The following is a 23,352-nucleotide window of genomic DNA, read 5'->3' on the forward strand; positions in this document are numbered from 1 at the left end:
CACAATCATGTTTTATTGTATGGACGTTTCGAACCAATCTCTATGGTTCATCATCAGGATCAAATGTGATGAACCACAAAGGTTGGTTCGAAACGTCGATACAATAAAACATGATTGCAATGACCCCTAAAGACATCACTACACAAAATAAAATAATAAAAAAAAACATGCACTAACAAAAAGTCAATTGTAATAAATAATGTGTAGTGTTAAACAGCAAAGTTTTTGGAAATCTAGATTACAGCCGTAAAGTTTTGAGTATCTTCAAACACTCCAAAATTTCTTAAATGAAATTCTAAATCACAATTGTAAGCTTCAGAATTTTAACTATCCCTGGCTGAATCTATTTCTACTGCACTTAAAAAAAATAAAATATTAAATAATTCGGACACTCAAAAATTTCTTGCCAAATATTTTTTTGCCTAAATCATGGAACCCTGCCCTTACGTGACTGATCCCAACATCTATTACTGCACTACGAGGAGTAACCCTTCGAACTTGTCACTTTTAACCCTTTGAACTTGTCATGCAGATGGCATAAAAGTCCTAAACCGTTAAACTGTCCTAAATCACATCGCAGTAGGTACTAGGTGGGTGTCCAAGATATGTCGCAGAGCGTCAGCATCCCGCGTACAATAGAGTATAAAATGGATCATATCTTTCTGTTGCATCGCTTCCTCGGCAGAAACTATCTTACATCCCCCCTTGACATTCTTCCAGTTAGGGTACTTGCTGCAATATTTCAATTCATTCATCCATCATGGATAAACTTGCAGAGGACTTTACGTCTGCACAGCAAAAGAAAATTGAAGGGTCTGTGGTGCTACAAAAGAGAAATGTTTTAGATTTTAGCGATTTCAGTGCAGACATCCTAGACGATCTTAGCGAGCTGATTCGGAAGGGAGTTTCATTCCAGCTCGTCAGCGCATCTCAAATCGATTCCAGTGGGTGCTGCTTTCCCTTCATATAGATTCAATCCTCAAGCTGCTTTTTCCTTTTGTTTCACCCAATTTTCTATAATTTAATATGTAAGCTGTTCGAAAATTCATCTGCAGGCAGTGGAAATGGAAAGTTTGGCGAGAAAGCGCTTCTCCGAAACTGGAATTCTACCCCTGAAAGACTGGCCGTTACAGGCCAGACTACGTATAGTATCGATTTTGATTGGGACTCCGACTTCGGACCCCCTGGAGCTGTCCTCGTCACTAATTCGAATCATGATGAGTTCTTCCTCAACTCACTCACGCTTAAAGCTCCCCATCTTGGCAACGTTCATTTCGACTGCAACTCGTGGGCGTATCCCGCCTCCGCAGAGAATACATGCCGTATCTTTTTCTCTAATCGGGCATGTAGTGTTATGTGTAGATTAGATATGTAGTGTTATGTGTAATTCCTGATTGATTGTTAGAGTGGTTTAGGTAAATTTGATGGGTGAAGTTATCAACAGTTTTAGAAGTCTAAGTGTATGTCCAGATCAAGGTGTATAAGAATTCATGGTTTTGCCAATGTCTTTCATCTAGATTAAGGTGTATAAGAATTCATGGTTTTGCCAGGTAAAATGTAATCGATTTAAAATCACTCACAAAATTAACCTGAAATCATTTTACCTACTTATAAAACATGGCATCCTTTTACCTTTAAATAAAATACATTAGAGCCAAATAGCCTGAACAAAAGCATGAGTTGTGTAAGCAAACTACCCTTACATTGATCACATCTCTGAGATCGAGTACAATGTTTTGAATGGAACTGACGAATTATGTGCTACTAACCGTGTTTTACTGTAATCTGCAGAGCTATCTCCCTTCGAATTGTCCTCCGGCGCTCATAAAACTGAGGAATGATGAACTGAGAAAGCTCAGAGGCGAATACGATGAAATGGCAGAGCCTGGGAGGAAGCAGAGGGACAGAGTGTATGCCTACGATTTCTACAATGATCTCGGAAACCCAGACAAGAGTGTGGCGCTCAGCCGACCAGCACTGGGAGGGTCTCAACAGTTTCCATACCCGCAGAGGGGCAGAACGTGCAGCCACTATTACACCAAGGGCAATTTTGAGACTTCTTTATTTATTTATTTATTTATTATTTTTTTTTTTCGGAGAAAAAATCATTTTTACCAAGGGCAATTTTGAGATATTTTTTTGAGAAAAAATCATTTTTTATTTTAGTTATTTTATATTAAAAATTAATATCAATTGATTTGTGTCAAATATAAATTTTAAGACAAAAATAGGTTGAGACAAAAATATTTTAAGAGAAAAGTAATTTGAGACAAAAATATTTTAAGACAAAATTTTATATTTAAAACAAAAATAATTTAAAACGAAAATATTTTGAGACAAAACTTTATATTTAAGACAAAAGTAGTTTGAGACAAAAATTTAAAGACAAAACTTTATATTTAAGACAAAAATAGTTTAAGACAAAAACAATTTAAGACAAAATTAGTTTAAGACAAAACTTTATATTTAAGACAAAAGCATTTTGAGACAAAAATATTTTAAGACAAAACTTTATATTTAATACAATGACCACTTTAGATCAAACCTATGTTTAATACAATATTTCACTTCGAATGAAAATGGAGAGCGGAGCGCTTAGGGTTTGACGCTGCTCTGCAACTGGCAAACCTTCACAGACTGCGTCGTTCTGCCATTAACCTTCAGCCATAAGGCAGCTACAGCACAATAAGGAACAGCTATCGGGCAATGGAACCCCCTCAAGGGGAGGACATGATGCCTCCCCCCGCTGATACGGAAAACGGCCTGCAACAGACTGAAAATGTCAGGATGGACCATCCAAAAGATACAGCAACAGAGAATGAAAATATGCCGACGAATAACAACACAAATGAAGAACCACGAGTGACGTCAAACACCTGCAAGCCGGTAGCAGTTGACAGACCCAAAATTGAGCTCCCAAGTCAGCGCATCAACACTTAGATCTAGTTTATGAGGGATCATGCTTTGATAGGAAAGTTCATAGGCCTTTGGCCAACGGAGAAAGCTTTGCACGACTGGATCGCAGCGAAATGGAAGCCAAAAGGGCACATAACACTGCAGTTAGGGCCTAAGGGCTTCTTTACTACCATTTTCAATTGTCTGGAGGACCAAAATAGGGTATTGGATGGAGGACCATATTTCTTCAACGCAGTAGGGCTATACCTAAGAGGATGGATCGAGCGCTTTAACCCGGACAAAGAAGATCTGAGCTGGGCCCCGGTGTGGTTGCGCCTTTATTCTCTCCCTTTGGAGTATTGGGACGAAGACTCTTTGCGAGACATTGGGAATGGTTTAGGCGAATTCATCAAAGTGGCAAATGAGACAAAGCTGATACACCTCCTGTGCGCGGATCTGTGTATACATGCACCTCAGCAAAGCTCTCCCAGATGTGGTAAGCCTCTACCATGATGATTATGAATGGTTACAAACAATAGATTACGAGCATGTACCATTCCGCTGTCGAAAATGCCACGCCCTGGGCCATTTATTCCGAGACTGTCCCTCCAATATGAAATCCATGACCACCCCTTCAATGGAAAAATCTGACTTGGATGGGTTCACAAAAGTTCCAAATCGCAAAAAGACCCATAAAAATACCTCTACCTTGGTCAAAAAACTTGTCACCAGCACCTCCTTGCCTTCAACAAGCAACAGCTTTGAAATCCTGCTCCAGCCAGAGGTTCATATTTTAGATAATCAGAAACAACCTGAAGCCATTCCTAAGACTTCCGCCCATTCTGCTCCATCAAGCTCAAAGAAATCCCTCACTTCTAAGCAACCCGCGGACACCAAAACGCCCTCTCCTAGTAACATGCAGAAAAGGACTGCTCAAGGTATGGAGGTAGATAGCACTCAGATGCAGCTCATGATTGTAGATGATACAGAGGCAGAGTAGGAAATAGTACAGCACATGGAAGAGGAACCGAAGATCTTCGACATTGGAGATCTAGATATACTAGGACTTGAACAGGCTTGTAAGAAAAAGGAATATGACAAAATTCCTGAGCGACAGCTAGAGAACTTAGAAGTAATTCTCTCAAGAGCACAGAAGCAAAGATCATTAGGTGTCCAAATTGGTAGTCAGTCGGACGGAAGAAATATCTTCAAAGACAACAAGAAATGAGGACAGAAAACCGATCTTCAGATAGCCATCCGCATAGGGGAGATGCTGGTGGAATCTGGAAGATACTCCAAGCTCACCGAATACTATAATCCCCTTCCCAATCGTGAATCATGAAACTCATCTCATGGAACATCAAAGGGCTCAACAACCTAGGGAAGGGACGATTAATAAGGAACATGCTACAACAGGAAAAGCCTCAAATTCTCTTCTTGTAGGAGACCAAGTGTAATTCCACAACGTTGGATCAGATCCTTGCCAAAGCGTGTCCAGGAAGCAAAGTGGCAGTGGAAGCCATGGAATCCTCGGGAGGGCTAGCCATCATTTGGGATGATAGAGCTATAACACTTACCAACGTACATGTCAGTAAGCACTTTATTCAGGCCAAGTTTCATTTAATAGGGACAAATGTTCATGGACACTTAACTACTGTCTACTTCCCCCAGGAGGCAACAAACAAAGTAAGCACATTGAACACCCTAACTCAAATCAACTCAGAAAGATCCCACCCACTTTGGATCACAGGAGGGGACTTCAACATGATTACAAGATTGGAGGAAAAAAGAGGAGGTCGGATCAATCTGGACTGTGAAAGCACGCACTTCAAAAACTACATTCATAACAACAGGCTTATAGATATGGAATTCAACAATGGCATTTATACTTGGAACAACAAGCGTGCAGATGCCCACCAAATTGCATCTCGGTTAGACAGATTCCTGATCTCTGATAATGCAATACATCTTGGCAGGGATCTCTTGGCCTCTATATTGCCACTCTCTAGCTCGGACCATTAGCCTATTAGGCTTCACTGGCAAAGACTGGGAGACAATGTTCGCAGGCCCTTTCACTTTGAAGCCTTTTGGCTGAATCACCCCAATTTTCATAACCTGATAACAGAGACATGGAAAAATTTCACACCACCAGAAGGCGCAAAAGTGTACAAGCTCCAACAAAATCTAAAACATATCAAGGAAAAAATAAAACAGTGGAATCGCTTTACCTTCGGCAATATCTTTCAGGCGCAAAACACTCTTGAACAAGAAATGCAAAAATTACAGCAGAGAATCATAGCTGAAGGCAGATCCGAAACCATAGCAGAACAAGAACGTCAACTACAAACACAGATCTCAGAAAGAGCAAGACAAGCAAAGATTCTTTGGAGACAAAAATCGAGGATCTGATGGCTTAAAGAGGGCGAACGTAATACAAAGTTCTTCCACCATACCACTATCCAATGGAGAATGCACAACAACATTACTCTCCTCCAAAATCGACAAGGGGAACATCTAGAGAAGCATGAAGATATAGAACAGGAACTCCTCACCCACTTTCGGAGGGTGCATCAGGAAACGGAGACTGACCGGCTACCAGTTATAGAGAAGATCATCAAGATTATTCCTAAGATTGTAACTGAGGAACACAATCAAATACTCCTCAGGCCTATTTCTTTACAGGAAGTGGAGACAACTATGCGACAGCTCAAAGTTGGGAAAGCACCCGGACCAGACGGCTTCACTTCAGACTTCTTTCACAACTTCTGGGATCTAATCAAGGAGGAAGTCTGGCAAGTAGTCGAGGAGTCCAGAGTTAACAGATGGATGCTTCCATCCTTGAATGCCACCTTCATCGCCCTCATCCCTAAGGAGGAGAACAGCCAGTCTCCGGACAAATTCGACCTATTACACTATGCAATGTATTGTATAAAATTGTCTCCAAAGTGATCGCCACATCCATCAAGTCCCTGCTTCCTCTTCTTATATCACCAGAGCAATCAAGTTACGTGGAAGGAAGGCAGATCACCGATGGCATAATTCTCACTCATGAAATCATTCACTCCCTAAAGCAAACCAAAAATGCAAGTATGCTCCTAAAAATCAACCTCTCAAAAGCTTTCGATACTTTAAGCTGGAAATATATTCAAAAAACACTGCTAGCCTTTGGCTTTACCCCCCCTTGGGTAAGATGGATTATGAGTCTCATCACTTCTACCCTTTTCTTAATTCTTGTCAACGGGACCCCCTCCACCCCCTTCCACCTGTCCAGAGGTATTCGATAAGGGGACCGTCTCTCACCCTTTCTATTTGTTATTATGGCAGAAGGTCTTGGACGTTACATAAAAGATGCCCTTCAAAACCAGAAATTACGTGGCCTTTCTTTCCAGAATACCCCTATTTTCACCTACCAGCAATTTGTGGATGACAATATGTTATTTGGTCATCCTTCGGTCCAGGAAGCCCGTAAGCTGAAATCAATTTTATCTAACTTTTCGGATGCCTCTGGCGCCTGCATTAACAAATCAAATTCGCAAGTCTTCTTCTTTCACACACCTCCCATCACTCAAGCCTCCATAGCCAAAATTCTGGGCTTCTCGATTGCATCTCTGCCCTCCAAATACCTGGGAGCTCCAATGACAGCCTCTGCCTTAAAGCACTCATCCTAGAAAATTCTCCTAGAAAAATTGGAAGCCCGTATCTCTTCATGGACCTTCAAAGCTCTCAATATGGCGAGTCGCCTAGTTCTAATCAAGGCAGTGCTACAATCTATGCTGCTCTACCTCTTCACGGTCCTGGCAGCACCCAAATGGGTTCTTAAAGCAATCAAAAATCTTCAACGGGATTTTTTATGGGGGAATACGAAATAAAAAAGAAAATGGGCTCTGGTAAAGTGGGAAACAGTTTGTCACCTAAAATCCTCTGGAGGCACTGGATTACGGGATCCTCAGCACAGCAACGAGGTCATGGGAGCACACATCTGGTGGAGATGGTTCTCGAACCCATATACTCCTTGGGCTATCCTCTGGACAGCTAAGTATGCTCATAATAGACTAGTGGATGATTTAATTTGGCTCAAAGAAGTTGGCACAGGCTCTCTAATTTGGAATGATGCCAAACAACATAAAGATCTAATCCAACAACATAGTTTTTGGGAAATCAGGAATGGAGATAATGCGAGGTTTTGGGAGGACTGCTGGCAGCAAAGACCAAAATTGAAGGACCTACTCACGCCCCACCAGCTTCAGGATTGGGTAGAGCAACCGACGATCAAAGTAAATCAACTTTGGGAGGAAGTTCACAACCAAGGTTATAGGCAATGGTTATGCTCGAACCTCATTCTTGGGCAAGCCACGCAATCCATCAAAGATAGCCTGGATACGGAACTCTCAAACAGGAAAATTCGCCAATCAGATAAGAAAGACATCATCAGATGGGGTTATGAAACGAGAGGTACCGTCACTTCCCAGGAAGCATATCATATAATACTAAGGGACCATACTGTCAAGGATAGCCTCTGGCACAAAGTTTGGGAACCACCAATTTGGCCAAAAATCTTGACCTTTCTCTGGTTGCTGTGCCAAAATAGAATCCTTACTTGGGATAATCTAAGGAAACAGATTTTTCACAGACCTTCCATCTGCCCAAATTGTAAACAGGCAGAAGAAACTAAGGAACATCTCCTAAACTCATGTCTGTTAGCAACCTGACTTTGGGAGAAGGTTAGCTTTAGATGTCAAAGAGATAGACGAAATAAGGAGAATTCAGCCAACACTATTCATTCTTGAGCACCTCACCCTTATAAAAGCAAAATCTTAAACGCCTTATGGAAGCTAATACCAGGTTTCGTCATGTGGACAATCTGGAAAGAGAGAAATAGCCGCATCTTCAAAGACCATTCCTATCCCATAGAAGTTCTATGGATCAATATATGTCAAAACATACGAGAAACCTTGATGCTCCAAACGTGGCTTGATGATGATTTCCCATCCACACCACCGGAACAAAATATATGGCTGAACTGGAACCTTCAGTGGAACCATGAGTAGGTACACCTAAGGAAAATCCCTCCCTCTGGAGATACACCTGACAAATGGACTCCACCCCCACCACACATGGTACTGCTCAACTTTGATGGAGCATCAAAGGGAAATCCAGGTAAAGCAGGATTTGGGGGAATATTTAGAAATCACAAGGGCAATGTTCTCCAAACATTCATGGGGTCAATAGGTTGGGATACAAACAACTCAGCCGATTTAGAAGGAATTTGGCAAGGACTTCTCTTGGCTCAGAACAATAGATTCTTCCCACTCATAATTGAAGGGGACTCTCAGATCTTAATTAACATGATCAACCAGATCTTACAGGGAACTCTAGCACATAAAGTGGGTAGCAGTTGGAGATTGGCGTAAAGGCTGGAACAGATTTAACAGTGGCTACTCATTCATAGAACAGTTACCATCAGGCACACTCGTCGGAATGGTAACAAAGTAGCAGACCTCCTAGCAAACATTGGCATCGAAAGTGGTAAGACTCTTCATGTAGGAGCTCTTAGCACTATAGCCAATACTCATCAATTGTAGGATTTCAATGATCTAGTGCAAAAGGAAAGGGAAAATGCAGAGGAAACACACTTGGATGCGGGTGTCAACAATGGCATTTAAATGACAAGACGGATCGCTGGCGGGTTGGGAAGCCATTTGGCTAAGTGCTTTGTCCTAAGAGCTCACCACAGATGGATTAAAAACACCTTGCAGGTGACATTTATTGACTCCGAAAGTTGTGACGAGCTCACCTCCTTCAACACCATGGCCCCTGCAAACCGTTTTGTTACTCCTCCCCTTGTCCATGGCGTTTGTCCTCCGCAAGCGGCTGAACCATGTTTCAGAACTGCTACAGGCAGTCGCTGCCTAATTCTCCCTTATCAAGATTTTGGTAATGGTTTTCATTTTTCGCATTCCTGTCATTGTCTTCTTGATTGTGGTTTGCCCACCCCTGCTACTACTCATCGTCACCTTCATTCCAATTCTTCTGTTGTCAATTCAGCCATGGCTCGCCTTAGGCACTGCATGCACAGTAGGCATGGAGGTTCGCGTGGAGGTTTTAACCGCTCGCGAGCTTCTACTAGTTCCACCTCTGACTCCCCGGACTCAACTACTGAATTGCCCAACTCACTCATTAAACCCACTCATAGCTACTCGAATACCAGAAGTGGGAGAGGTTGGAGGGACAATGCTGTCCACACTGTGGATCTCCCACTCCCTCCTCTTTCTAGCCCTCACAACACACAATTTCATTTCTGCAGTTCACTAAACATGCCTACAATCACTACTACCATCACAATTTCTTTCAAGGAAGATTCTGCGACGCAAGCTACTCTGTCCAGTTGTGGGAACAAGCAGAACAGGGAAGAGACAGGTAGTCATGGGATCAACAACAAGCAACAAGGTGAAAGCAGTAAGGCTCTGCATGACAAAGATAAAGCTAGGGATGTTGGTAAGCGACAGATGGATGCTGAAGGCACTGTAGATTCTCCAACTGTTCAAGGTCGCGACGCATCTGAAGAGGATGACGATTGGTATTAGTTTTCCTGCCAGATTGAGGAAGAGCTAGCTCTGGAGTAACCACCAGCCTAACACGTGGCCTCATGCAAAGGTATTCGGCTCCCAGGTGGATTCATCTCACTTTTTGTGGTTTTTGGTCTCTTGCAAAGGTGTCCGGCTTCCAGGCAGATATGTTTCTATGATTCGTGGTTTTGTGGTCTGGATGTGTTTTGTCTTCACGCCAATTGTCTTGAATTCTCTAGTTGACTCTCTGCTAGGTGGAAATGGCATACTGTTACTTGGTTATGTCCCTGTCTTTTTGGTTTAGGTTTGCATTCCTCTTTGTTCATTTTGGAAAACCAAGGTCTACTTTGAAATAGTTATTCTGGTTCAATGGCTAGTTTCCCCCATAACAAGGGCAGTCTTCAAAGCTTCTTGGATTGGTTTCCCCTCTGTTGGTGCAGTCCAATACCAACAGTTGCATTTTGTGATGATGTCTGATGATTAACATCTCTGAGATCAGGTTTCTCTGTAACTTTTTTTGTATTATATTAATAGATCAGTACTACTTAGAAAAAAAAAACCTATGTTTAATACAATTAACAATTAAGACACAAACATATCAATTTAAGATGATATTATCTAATTACAACTGAAAAATTGACTGTGACAGTGCACCCTAAGTCAGCCAGCTTGTAGACAACTATTGTCTTGCGCCTATATCAAGGTTGTTATTTTACTTACCATTCACGTTATCTTATATAAAGACAACGATTTATTGGGCTCTTTGTTTTGTGGGGGTAGTCGACTAAGAAGAACGCGACAAGTTTTACTGACAATATTTCTCGGACATCAATTCCTCTTCTGTCCCTTTCATATATGCTGATACGATTAGAGACAACTTGTCTATTGTTGCATTCAACACTACTACACGGAGGGGGACTTTAAGACAATTTTTTAAGAGAAAAGAAATATTTTGTCTTCAAAATTTCAATATGAGGCGATAGTAAAAAAAGGTAAAGGTAAAGGATTAGGGGTCTGTCTACTGGCATTCACTGAGTGGTTGGTTTACCATGGTTGTGAAGTGATATTCAACAAAGGAAAAACATTCCTAAGACACATAGCCACGGGGCAGGTGAAGCAAATCGGGGTTCGTGTGAAGAACCTGTATAAGCTAGATGTGGAAGAATGTGCTACATTAAGCACTAAGGTGGAGAAAGTGAAGGTCACGATGTCGATGAACTTTGGCACAAAATACTTGGTCATTTGTATCATGGTACCTCGAATATTATAGAACAAATAACCACTCACCTCTCTAAAGGAGCACTTAAGCAATAGGATATATGCAAAGGATGTACATTATAAAAGTACATAAAATCCACATTCCATGATCAGGACAACAAAGCACATGCAGTCCTAGAAAGGATCCACTATGATGTTTATGGACCTGTCTTGACAACCTACACTGTCAGACACAAATATTTTATCACTTTTATTGATGACTTCTCACGGAAGTGTTGGATCTTCTTCATATGGAATAAAGATGAGACATTCTCTAAGTTCGTAGAATTCAAGACACTAGTTGAAAACGAAGCTAGCAAGAAGGTGAAGGCTCTATTGTAGAGGCTGCAACACCCTCCAAAATTTTGGCCTGCACTTAAATTTCAGAGCCTACTATGGATATTGTGATCAATCGTTCCTTAGTCACTTATTGGTAAGTTGATGATCTCAAGCTCCCCTTTTCGATCTTAAGAGTCGTTTATGCTTTTATCTTTACATAGAATGTGTCATCTTTGGGCATGGGGGTAATCGCTTATCATGCAAAGGGAGGTTTGTTTTGCTTCAAGGGGAAATATTTATGAGAATGATACGTGTTTAACACTCATTTCACACACTCTTACACAAGTGTCGCCTTTATCCTCCCGAAGTCTATAATCGAAGCCGCACTTGTTGTAAGCTGCCACAAAGGTTGTTGCATTAAGTGAAGTATGTGTTATATATTCTAGATGGTCTATTTTGTATCGATAAGTTTTCAAGTGTGTGATCGTAGTGAAGTTTTATCACTATTCACATAAGTTCCACTGATCCCACACTTAGCTAAATTTTGGAGTTTCCTTAGCAACCTAGCCTCATCCAACTTTCCTGAACTACATACTTCACATATGTAACCCTCAAGCTTTTCCATTGCTTGTTCGAACTATGCAATGCGCAGAAATCCCAACCTCCCTTACCATTCAAAAATGCGCAGTGGTTTCCTCCAGTGTCCTTCCCTCAGCCAGAACCCACTGTCTCCAAAAACTGTGCAGTTTTGTCCCTTGACTACCTAGTCTGCCTTGCATCCTGAAATTGCATAGATTTGTCCCGCCAGGGCCTCGTCCCAAGTAGTGCCTTACATCCTAAAACTGTGTAAATGTGTCCTCCCAAGGCCTCATCCCACAACAGTCACTGCTCATTGAAACTACACAATTATGTCTCTCACGGGCCACGAAGAAAGATGACATGATAGATGACTCTCAAGGAGCTGAGGAGAAAAATAAGCAGACCAAGAAACCCAAGGTATGATAGAATATTAGGACCGCATGAAGACTCCATCTGATGCATAACCCTTTGGAGGCTAGGTATGGAAAACAAAGCATGTCTTTTGAAATACACCTCTTAATGTAGCTTAAAAGTTTGCTTATCATTGTCGTATCATTTCGTCTTCAATGACATTCATGGTTGCAAGAACTGAAAGTCATTCCATGTGTTTGATCTACGTGTCTTGCTCCCTTTCACTTGTTTATTACATAGCTTATAAGATGAAGAGTATTACCACTTGTTTATTTAAGCTACTGAGGTTGTGACCAACATGATCTTATGACTAACCAGGCACGATGCAAGGCATCCTAGGTGGGATGAAAGATGTTTGATGATATGTATGTAGTCAGTACACTCCTCTGTAAAACTATGAAAGATGTTTGGCTTGCATCCTAAAACTATGTAAATGTGTCCCCCCAGGGCCTCATCCCGCAACAGTCATTGCCCGCTGAAACTACACAATTATGTCTCTCAGGGGCCATGAAGAATGATGACATGATAGATGACTCTCAAGGAGCTAAGGAGAAAAATAAGAAGACCGAGAAACCGAAGGTATGAGAGAATATCATACCGCATGAAGAATCCATCTGATGCATAACCCTTTAGAGGCTAGGTATGGAAAACAAAGCACATCTTTTGAAATACACCTCTTAGTGTAGCTTAAAATGTTTCTTATCATTGTTGAATCATTCTGTCTTCAATGACATGCATGGTTGAAAGAACTGAAAGTCATTCCATGTGTTTCCTCTTCATGTCTTGCTCCCTTTCACTTGTTTATTACATAACTTAGAAGATGAAGAGTATTACCATTTGTTTATTTAAGTTACAGAGGTTGTGACCAACATGATCTTATGACTAACTAGGCATGATGCAAGGAATCCTAAGTGGGATGAAATATGTTTGATGATATGTATATAGTCAATACACTCCTTTGCATTAATCCTTGCTTTGTATCTTACATGTACCCTCACTATTTGTCAGATTTGGCTACCTACTGCCAGCAGTCTCTTAGATCTTTCCTGACAAAGCAGGGGAAGGAATTTCCTTCAACTTGATTTATTCAAGGCTCTTCATAGAAAGCATAGAGCTAAGAGAAGGAGATGTAGAATCTCACTATAAAACTCTTGAAAATACTTTGCATGTTCAAATCTATCCAAACAATTACGCTGCCACTCAACAACATTGTCAATCTTGGAAGACTCAAGAAAGATCATATCTCTAGATATTATAAACTTCTTATTCACTTTATCATAGAGATGGTATTCTTTGGAGGTATGAGTATCCAAAGAAGATACATTTGTGACTCCTTGCACTAAGTTTTTTTATCTGTTCTTTAGGTATCAAGGCATAACAGGAGTTTGATTGTTAGGTTAGATTCTGAACTCGTTGTATTATAGCTTAACAGGGTTTATGCCATTAGAAATCCAAGATATTTAAATACATTAGCAGATGCAGCTACTTCTCGAATGTTAAATAGACATTTGCAATAATCAAGACAGTAAATTTAAAAACATTCCATAACATGTTATCCAAGATAGACAGTAATAGTGATATATCATAGCATAGAAGTGTGTCAAATATACATCATCTTCGATCATAGGTCTTCCTATGAGTAATAAAAGCTAATTTCTCTTACTTTTGCACTATTTTATATGTGGATTTCATGGTTTTCATATCTATGATATTTATATGGTTTTATGTTGGTTATAAGCATGGTTAAATGATTGGTTCATGTCATTGGTTATTTCATGTATTTATTTTTAATTGCTAAATGGATGGATGCAAGACCTAATTGATGATATAATAGTTCAATGGAGAAGGAGGTGATCCTTCTTGTTATGTTCCCTAAGTTTTTTCAGTCATTTATGCTTTGTCTTGTATCCTAGACCTGTAGGTTGTATTGATGCCAACTGTTTAACAGAATGTCAGTCCCAGTTGGGGATGCTTAGGCATAGCCCTGAGGTTGATTTTTTATTTTTTTATTTTGTCATCATGTCTTTGATGGATTCTGAAGGTTGTAGCAAGTTCTGGGTAGAGGCTAGGATTCGGCGCTAGAAAAGTGGCTCAAATCTCGGGGTTGCTGGCACAAGTCTACTAAGAAAAGTCCACAATCGCTAGCACATAGGCCTATGAGACCGACTTTGGGTTGTTGGTTGTTTTCTTTCCTATAACATGAGATCGAATTTGAGTTAAAATGCTCAAAACATCAGTGGGACCCAGGGGAAGAATGTCTAAGTGGATGAAATGTCTCCTGGGGGTGTTGTTGTTGATGTCGATGGGTTCGTTTGATTTGTTCCATCGATTCCATTTCCTTAAGGTCACTAAGGATATTGAATCCCTTATAGTAACCTCTCTCATCACAAGTGTACTCGGATGGTTGGTTTCTTGGGTGGACCTGCAAGGAGGGGGTGTTACAACGCCCAATCTGCATCTGTGAAGCCACACAACTTGACTCCCTCTGTCCATCTCTACAATAGTCCAAAATGGGTAGTGCCTCTGAGGTACCGTAAAATATGCTTAGCTTCCTTTGAAAATAATTCGGTTGGCCTAACCATAGCTTGGCTCAGCTCATTGACTGCATATCACATATTTGGTCGTGGGTTCATAAGATACATGAGTGAACCCACTAGCTACCAATAAATTATATCATTCACTTCTTCACCCAAACTGGCATCCTCCTTCCTCTAGTTGGTCGATATAGGTGTCTCCATGGGTTTACAACTCTCCATGCAGATTCTTTACAGTATCTCATTTTCATACTTTCCTTGAAATACAAACAATTCCCCATCAACTTACCATACTTCCAACCCAAGGAAGTAGTGCATGAGACCCATGTCCTTCATTTCAAATTCCCTTGGAAGGTCCTTCTTGCAAGATCTGATCAGCTGGTCATCACTAGTTAAAATCAAATCATAAACATATAAGAAAATAATAAGCAATTTACTTTCTACCAAAATGTGATAGGGGTTTGCATCCAATTCACTTTTGGTGAAGCCCAAACCGATGAGATAGTTATCGATCCTAGTTTACCAAGCACATGGTGGTCGGTTGAGACCATACAGTGCATGCTTAAGTTTGCACACATTAGACTCCTAATCAAATGCCTCAAAACCTTCTGGTTGTTGGACGTACACCTCCTCCTCAATAACCTAATTGAGGAATGTTGTTTTTACATCTATCTGGTGGATCTTCCACCCCATCTACACAACCAGGGCAAGAACTGATATAATCGATGAGTACCTTGCTATAGGATGAAAGGTCTCGTCATAGTGAATTCCCTCAACTTGAGAGTACCTCTTGGCCACAAATATGGCCTTATACTTCTCTATGCTTCCGTGTATTGCCTGCTTCATGTTGAAGATCCACCTCGATCCCACTACTTATTTGTATGTCGGTCTTGGGACCACTTCCCAAACATTATTGTTTACAATGGATTCATATTCCTTCACCATTGCATCAACCCATACTTTTTGCTCTACTTATTCCATAAAAAGGATGGCTTAGTCTCTACAAGCTCAGTCATTAGAGCCATGTAACCAGTGTACCTCTTAGGTGACCTCCTTTGCCTACACAAATTTGAATGATCTCCCACATTCTCCTTCGCATCCTACACAAGTCTATCAACTTCCTTGGTTATTTTTCTAGCTTCTTTGGATGGTTTTGCTTGAGTGGATGTCCCCACTATTTTCTCTGCAATTAGTTTCTGCTCCGAAACTTTTCGAGGCTCCTCCTTTGGAACTAAAAGCTCCTCTTATGGTGGGATCTGAAGCTCCTGCTCAAGAGAGCACCACATCGCTTTCTCCTCATCAAAATTTACATCCCTTTGCAGAATTGTCATTTTGAGGGATGGCAAGCACACATGATAGTTGTGGGAAGTTTTTTTGTAACCCAAAACTACTTGCAATTTTGCGGCCGGCTCAAGCTTCTTCCTTGATTATTTGGAGACACGATAGTAAACGGAGGCTCCAAAAATCTTGAAGTGCGACACGTCGACTTTCTCCCCGAGAAATCATCCTCCGGTGTAATCATGCCAAGAATTTGATGAGGACTCTGGTTCTGCAAATATATTTATGTGTTACATTCATCAACCTACAAATGCAGAGGTAGGATTGGGTCATGGAACATCACCCTCGCTTCTCCCACAATGCTACGGTTATTTCTCCCAAGCACCGCATTTTGCTATGGGTTGTGGGGTGTTTTCAACTTTTGTTGAATACCTTCTTTCACAAAAAATTTTTAAAATTCATTAGACACGTACTCACCTTCATTATCACTCTTGAGAGCCTTCACCTTCTTGTCAGTTTATTTCTAAAGCAGTGCCTTTAATTCTACGAACTTGGAGAATGTCTCATCTTTCTTCTGCATGAAGAAGATCCAACACTTATGTGGGAAGTCATCAACAAAAATGAAAAAGTATTTGTGTTTGGTAGTGGAGGCTATCGAGAAAGATCCACATACATCAGAGTGGATCCTTTCTAGGACTACATGTGCTTTGTTGTCCCGATCATGGAATGTGGATTTTATGTACTTCCCCAAGTTAGTTCCTTTTCATACATCTTGTTGCTCAAGTGATCCTTTAGGGAGGCTAGTGGTTATTTGCTACATCTTCAAGGATCCATGATGTGAATGGCCAAGTCTTATGTGCCAAAGTTCACTGACATCACGACATTGTAATTTCTCTCCATTAGAGCTTAATGAAGCACAATCTTCCACATCTATCTTATACAGGTTCTTCACACAAACCATGATCTGCTTCACTTGTCCCATGGCTATGTATCTTAGGAATTCGTTTCCTTTGCTGAAGATCATATCATAAACATGGTCTTCCAAAACTATAACAAAGATGATATTTTTCTTTAGGCTAGGAATAAATGACATCCTTGAGCCCGAGAGGGTAGCCTCACTCCCTTTGAAAGGTGACTGTACTGATCCAGGTAGTGTGTACCTCTCAGTGCTTGGTATATATATAAAGATTGATCTGGTATAACATATATGTATTTAACATTGAAATATTTTGTTTATAATTCATGTTGTTCACATTAAAATTGTTATATAGGCCCCTTCCTATTTTTTTCTTGTATATCTACATTTAATTATTTTTATTATTAATGTTTTCTAAAATATTAGATATCAAATCCCTATTAAATATTGACAGAATTACAAATATCACCCACACATTAAATTCAAAAACAACTAATAATGCCATAAGAATTCTCTCAATCTTTCTCTCTGTCTATTTTTCATGTTAACATCAATTCCATATTAGAAATAAAATAATTACACACCGCCTTATCTAACACGCTTTTACACTTAACTATAATAACCATACAAAAAAAAATTATTGTTACCATCTCATTTATGCACTTTACCACGTTACTATGGTTAGTTGGCGGAAAAAGGCTGGGAGACCCATTTACATAGTCATCCCTACCACATTTACTAATCCTTGCTGGCATGCATACGGTGGCATGAGTCTCCATTACTACAGAGAGCATCCTGAGGCTCCTCGCTGACACGAAGGGAGTCCTGTAATAAATGTGAAGAGACTATCGAAAGCTCTAGACCACACCTGGCCTAGCCTGCATCGTCGGATCAGATGAGATCTACGGTGCACCCAACCTAGGGTTTGATCCAGTGGATTAATGTGTAGGTTGGCTAAGGACTAGGTCATTCGGTCACACAACTGCTTGCGGCTTGGCTCTGCTACAACGGGTAACCTGGAAGGTGAAGACGGAATGGAATGGCTTGTCTGAAGGAGCCATCTCCACCCGTTGTCAGGTATATCAAGGGGCGTTGTAAATATATCTACTGGTACATTAATTCATTCGTTATTTCACATATGTTTTTCCCGATTCACTTGCTCAACTCTTGCACAGGAAAAATCACTGATAGCCAACATCTTCACTCCAGCAAGATGCGTTTGGAACCCTATGATGATGAAGGGGTAATAGACACATCTATGAGAGTGTATTTATGCAAATTCATACCCCGAGGAACTCCTGACGACAATGCTATGCTCTTACAAGCATGCTCCGTCTTCCATCTCTCGGATACCCTGTCTCAGGTAAGCTCTTTTCCACAGAAATACTTCTTCGTTAATTACTCGTTTACTCATGATTTCAGGGTTTGAACCTTGGCATTCTAATTTCTGCAATTATATTCTGGCTACCATATGCAGATGTTCGAAGGGGGGGTTCAGAACAAGGTCGTTCTCTCACCACAGATGTTAATTCCCTTTTCAGGTTGGTCTTTCTTCTGGCTTGATATGGTGAATGTTATTCAGGCGGCCTACCTTATTTAGCCGAGGGTCAGTTTATTTATTTGATGAAAATCTTTGGGTTCTTTCTTTCGCCGACAAAGATGCTACGACACTCGTAAATAATGGGGAAATAGTTTGAATTAATTCAACAGTGCGATACCATTTTGCGGTATGGTCAAGAGGGTTTTACTTATAGTTCATATGTATAACATTTCATCGATGGTTTTATATATAAATACATTACAATTGTTTATTCAGACCAAGACCTTTCTCTGTCTTAGATCAGAACTCACGAACAGGGTTTTCGTTTAATGTCTGAGTTGATTTTGGCTATGCCGGGTTGAATATAAACAATACAAAGTACTCTTATTTTGTTTAATTCTCTGCTACGACGAGACAGGCGGGGATGCCGCTTAAAGCGCAGTTCGGGCGTGGGCAGCATACAACTAGGTGGCTAAAACAGGGCAGCAACGGCTCCTGTCAAGAAGCCCCTTTCCATCGCTGTAGGCCTCCTTCACACCTCCGAAGAGCTCGTCCGAGAGATCGAGGTGGCACGTCTCCTTCCCCTGTTGAACAGGGAATGCAGGTATAGTGTTCGAATCCTCGTTTTCAGACTTTTGGTTTTGGTTATGAAATTGCAGTCTTGTTGCCAAGAATGCGCTTGTGTTAAGTTATGCTTCTATTTTTCTTATATACGAGATCTCCTTCCTATTTATTGAGCATATTTTCTCTCAGAAGAGGGTATCTGGAGCGTTATACATGTTTTCAGTAGGATTCCACTACTTTTTATTTTTCTAGAAGACCAGTTCCTTATTTTATTTACTTACCCTATGATTTGTATATGCTTACATACTCCTTTCTGTATATATATGCATCACTATGTCTTACACATTTCATTTTATGGGTTCCAGTTCTAGTCTACTCTAGGTTTCTTGACTTTGCCAACTATTCGGCTCATCTCTAGGATTTCAGACTAGCTTTCGCTCCTTTGTGATTTCTAGGTATAACTACTCACTGTGTCAGACTTTGATTTAGGTTTTGATGTACTATAATGGTTATTTCAAAAGGGTTGATGATAAAATTCATGCTACATTAGGGTGGCATCCTCTTTCACGCTGGTATAATGAATTTTTACCAGAGTATTGGGTATTTGTTTATACATCAAATTGAATTTTCATTATCTATATTTAGTCAAATGATCCCTAACTTTAGTGTGCCTAGTCTATCTCGCTTCAAGTGGGATTCAATGTTAAATTTTTGGTTATGGAAGTAACAATACTCTTTTATTTTTGAGTTACACCAGTAACAATTCCTTATTAACAATTTTCTATTGTTTTTGGTACAGAGCACGAGAGATAATGATGGATTTAACTAATAGGTATAATACTGCTAAGAAACTAGCTCAAGAAAAAGATAGATCAACGCTTTAGAATTCAGCCTCTTCAAGGGGGAAACCTCCTTTACATTACATAAATGAACAATTTTTGGATGATACAAATGAAAAGGCCTCCTTTCTATATATAGGAGTCTAAGGGGTCATAACATAATCAGAGCTGACATAACAATAATAATGTAAGGGCATAATAATAATAATAATGGGCTTCTATGTGGCACAATAGCAACAATATGGGCACTACATGGGTACATCAATATAATAAGTGGGTTGTACTAATAACAATAAGGGGTTACACTAGTAGTATAGGGGCCTAACATGCCCCTCTCCTTCAAAAAGCGTTGTCCTCAACGCTTGAGTAGTTCTTGATGCTTCTGTATAAAATTCTTGTCCTCCCATGTGGAATCTTCAACTGGTAAGTTCTTCCACTTGATGAGATAATCTGAAATTGATCGATTTCGTAGCTGTCGGGTTCTTATTTCTGTGACTGCTCCAGGTTCGAATATGATTTTTCCTTCCTCTTCAATTTCTGGCAATATTGTTTGAATTGGGATCTTTTGCAACTTTTGAATAAGTGGCCATACTTCTTCGTCCTTCTTCCATTCATCCCTTGCTTCATTTATCCAATTTGGTTGGATAATAGAAATAACACAAAACAATGCTTCCACATCCTCATCCTTGAAGAGTCTTCCCATTTGGTAAGGTCGCTATTTTTTAAGTGCATGTAGTATTGCCAACATTTCCTTCTCATAAGTAGCTTTCTTGAGATGTAGAAGTAAAAATACCCAATCACCTACATCAAAACATTTTTCACTACGATGTTGATCTACCTGTTGTTTCGTTTGATTTTGCACTGAAGTGGCGTTACCCTTTAAAAGTTGGAGAACTTGTTGTTGATGCTCGATTTGATCTTTCTCTGCTTGAACCTTTTTCTTCTTGATATATCCTTCTATCTCTAGAGTTTGAGGAGTGGTAATTTCTTCCAATTCTTTACAAGATATGGTCGGATTCATTTCTTGATGCTCAATGTGATCTTTCACTTTTTGAACATTTTTCTTCTTGATATGTCCTTCTATCTTGATAGTTTGAGGAGTGGTAATTCTTGCCAATGCTTTACAAGATATGGTCTGATTCATTTCTTCTTTCTCTGGGGTGGGGTCCTGGCATATATCCTCTTCTTTTGATGTTTCTTCATCCTTTTCTTCCTCCTCTTCATATTCTATGTAAAATAATTTCTTCTCAACACACTTATGACCTTTAGTGCATTTGCTATCACAATTGTAACAAAGCCCTTTTTCTCTTTTTTCTTCCAATTGTTGTGGTGTAACCCTTGTAGGTTGTGGAAGGCTGGGAGAAACAACACTTCCATATTTATAGTTGTGAGGGGTATGATTCCTGGTTTCCATAATTTTGCTTTCCAGTATGTCACAAAGCTCTTTTACTCTTTCCAATTGTTGTGGTGTTGCTCTAAAGAAGGTGTTTCTCTTTGTATTCTCATAATGTGCTATCATTTCCTCCGTGAAAATTGACCACGTAACAAGTTGTTTACGAGAACAAAGCCCTTCATACCATAAAAATTGATCCGGTTCTAAATATGAAGATGCAATACATACCTTTTGTAACAGTGGTACACCATGTAGATCAAAATATTGCTCCATCTGAAGTATCCAATTTACCAGATCCTTGCCATCAAACTTCCTCATCTTGCTTTTTCTTGATTTTAGGAGCTCAATCTTGAAACGACTGTAACTCTGTACTTTCAGATCTTTAAGTTCTGAAATTGCGACCTGTAGTAGCCCTCTACGTCCTCTTTCCAATGCCACCAGTCTGATCCAAATTGGATTCTCCAAGAAAGAGTTATGCACAATCTCCCAAGATGACCTGATTATAGACCTTTCTAGAAGAGCAAACTTTTATGAAGTGCCATGTGTCAGTGTTTCGACCTTTGGATCTGAAAAATGCATACAGGAAACTACAGTCCGTCCTCTTTCTGTACCTTCTTACGAATTTTCAATCCGATCCCCAGAGAGAAAGTTATGACGATTTTCCCCAGGTCACCTGTTTGGAATGTAATTCAAGAGTCTGCAAAAATACCAACTTCCTCAGATCATATCTCCGCAAATATAGCGCAAAAAGCTCTGAAATTCGGATTCGAGGTTCAGCGCGATTTCTTCTCAAATGGGTTTTTTTTGCAACTTCTGAAATGCCGCAGAACAAAAGTTATAGTGAAAATACCACGATGACCTGTTTGGAGCAGCGAAACCCTAGAATCCAAAGCTTTGATACCAAATGTTATGAAACCAGCTCAAGAAAAAGATAGAAAAGATAGATCAATGCCTTAGAATTTAGCCTCTTCGAGGGGGAAACCTCCTTTACATTACATAAATGAACAATTTTTGGATGATACAAATGAAAAGGCCCCCTTTCTATATATAGGGGTCTAAGGGGTCATAACATAATTAGAGCCGACATAACAATAATAATGTAAGGGCACAATAACAATAATAGTGGGCTTCTATGTGGCACAATAGCAACAATATGGGCACTACATGGGTACATCAATATAATAAGTGGGTTGTACTAATAACAATAAGGGGTTACACTAGTAGTATAGGGGCCTAACAAATACCCTCTGTTACTCTATTGTCATTTGTTTGATGAAGTTATGGATTTCATTTCATTTTCGGCATATTTATTTTCTCGCGTTCTTTCCTGCAGGTATGTGTAGAAGCTCAATTCCATTTACGCCTTCCACGCCTAAGGATCTCCTAAAATTTTGACTCGTGCTTGCAACTCAACAGGTTAGTTTTCATGACATTCTTCATACTCTGGTTACCCCGTTCATATCGGATTGAGTCATGAGCATCATATTTTCCCTTTGTTATTTGGTATTTATTTAAGGGGTTAAGACCCTCTGTTCAAATGTTTCCCCTTACCAGGGAATTTGAACAGGATTTAACTTTACAATGGTTTTATGCCGTTAATTTATTTTCTAAAAACAATATATTCAGCTAGCTCTGAAAAGATGGTGAGTCTTTGTACTTAATTGTCTTCTTAACAAATATATTTATCAAAAGGGATTAATGCCTTCATTGTTTTTTTTGTAGAGATATTTAGTTGTATGGGACAATTATAGCTAGTGTGTATTCTTGTACATGATTTGAATTATGAGTTCTTCCTCTATCAAATTTCATATGTAAATTTGAATTTCCAGTAATGTATATGATTATTAGATAATGAATTTGATTTGTATTTTCTATATTACCATGAATTCCTCTGAATGATGAATTTTGTTTTTCCATTTACTGTTAATGTAAAAGTGTCTGTGTGTTTCTAAAACTCGCTAAGGGAAAAATGTCTTTCTTATATAATTTTGAGTTTCAAATCGGTCTTTCAATCCCAACCAACAGAATTTGTTTATTGTTAACTATTGTCTCTCCCTAAGTACGTTGATCTTGTTGCGTAAATGTTTTAGAATGAAAAAGGAAGGATTGATATAAACCCCATGACTTCCAAGTTCATAAGATATCCATTATATTTTGCGAAAATGTGAAACAGTGATCTTAGATAAATTCTTTCTACTTGATAGACATAATTTCAACTCCAGTTGTAATTTTGATTCTCGGTGCTTTATATAATAGTTCTATGAGTCAAATTCTAATCTCCTTAGATATGGCACCGAGTAT

General features: G+C 39.7%; 1 pseudogene across 1 annotated transcript in view; it reads left to right on the forward strand.

The window, feature by feature from the left end:
* The first annotated feature begins 760 nt into the window (after positions 1 to 760).
* LOC149153678 (linoleate 9S-lipoxygenase 6-like) overlaps positions 761 to 23,352 on the forward strand; it is a 31,715-nt pseudogene continuing 9,123 nt past the window's right edge. The window contains exons 1-3 of the transcript XR_016263332.1: positions 761 to 944; positions 1,056 to 1,342; positions 1,792 to 2,021. The product of XR_016263332.1 is annotated as a linoleate 9S-lipoxygenase 6-like (transcript). The remainder of the gene's footprint in view (positions 945 to 1,055; positions 1,343 to 1,791; positions 2,022 to 23,352) is intronic.

The sequence above is a fragment of the Pinus tabuliformis genome, chromosome 9 (assembly GCF_031772625.1).
Source record: "Pinus tabuliformis cultivar Carrire ecotype Pingquan chromosome 9, CPIR1, whole genome shotgun sequence".
Taxonomy (NCBI): domain Eukaryota; kingdom Viridiplantae; phylum Streptophyta; class Pinopsida; order Pinales; family Pinaceae; genus Pinus; species Pinus tabuliformis.